We start from the raw sequence: 1,546 nt of genomic DNA, 5'->3' as shown, positions 1-1,546 counted from the left end.
TTTTGCCTTCGAATCCGCGATTTACCAACCTGTACTTTTCCCATTTGAAACCGCGCTTTGTTGCATGATGTGCATGACCACGCGTGTGTCACCCTCTTTTTCAGCTTTCAGATGTACTGTACAAAGTATATGTAACATTCTTATGAAGGTACTTTATGAAGAAGTTATACATGTAGATATATTTCACGCAACAGGTGGATTTGACGTAAGTAGTTCTTCCAAGTAATGGTTGTAACAAGTAATGAATGCACTGAATTAAGAAGCGTAGTACGTTTGGCATCGACATATGTGTCTGTAAGATTTTCATATAAAGATGTTCGTTTTCGCCAACGTCGAGAGCCTTTCATTTCATCTATTGAGAGCCTTCACTTTCTGCTGACACATTGAAGGCATGGATTCCTCAGTACATAGATATATGAACTAATATTGAACAGCTTAGATTGTAGTCTACATTGTCAGTTTGTTTTAAAGCCACATGCTTCAAGCAAACTCCAATTCGGATTTTCACAAGCTATCTTCCATTTTCAGTGCAGACTTCTCGGAGGAAGTTCGTTTGTTGTGCTTTGGTATTCCGCAAGTGGTGCACTCGGTCACATTAGCTGCTTTGCCGCTCAATACTTCTTTTCCTTGGCTCGCAAGCCGCCTCTTCCTTGTACCTGGCGCTTGGTGCGAAAGAAGATGGCCCATTGAACCTTGGGCAACATCACAGGGCGTAATCCCACACAAGTGGCTGCATGACGTACTGCTGTTGAGTAAACAAGGTGCAAGTACTTGAATGAAGCTGGCGTGCAAGAATCACCGCGTAGTCATGCACACACAGGTACTGCTTCTGTTTTCAAATATCACAACTGATGTTCACATGCTGATGCTACTGTAACTGAGCAGTACTTACTCATCGTATGACAGCTTCTGAACTTCATACATGACGCCGAATTACAGACCTCACAGCGAAGGAAGTTGTCCATCGTTTTCTCAAGCGAAGCAAGCGATCATGGGCATACGAGGCTTTCTTGGCGCGAGTAATTCCAAACTGGCCAAGGCTACATTTGTCTTCCTTGTAAAACGCACCATATAAATTTTACTCCCTCTGTCCCACAATAAGTGCTCGACTCAGAAAAATGACGTACTCCTCGAATAAAAGTACAGTCACTTCAAGACATTTTACTCGGTAAAAATTTCACAAGGTGCACCAGTACAACTGTCCAATCAAATTCTATAAATACTTGTCTCAGAACCAATAAAAAGTCGGAATAGGTCATTTCTGACAGTGCCATTCGATTCAGGAGGGGCGTTTACCTCGAGAACTCTCCTACCGAACCTTACACCTTCACGCAATACCCACACCGCACACTCTTGTAGGTACTTATTCATCACTGTCCATGTCTATTGATTCTATTCCTACTTCGGCCATTGCAGAGATGATATCATCCGTCGCCTCACAGTCGCTTAGGATAATGCACTCGAGCTCTCGGGCCAGCGCGTCGAGGCACCGCGCCTCTTCGACCTCCACTGACACCGCTTGTTTCATGGCTGCAGCATCCTGCGC

The sequence above is a fragment of the Aphanomyces invadans genome (assembly GCF_000520115.1).
Source record: "Aphanomyces invadans strain NJM9701 unplaced genomic scaffold supercont1.54, whole genome shotgun sequence".
Taxonomy (NCBI): Eukaryota; Oomycota; class Saprolegniomycetes; order Saprolegniales; family Verrucalvaceae; genus Aphanomyces; species Aphanomyces invadans.
Note: the sequence above shows the minus strand (reverse complement) of the source record.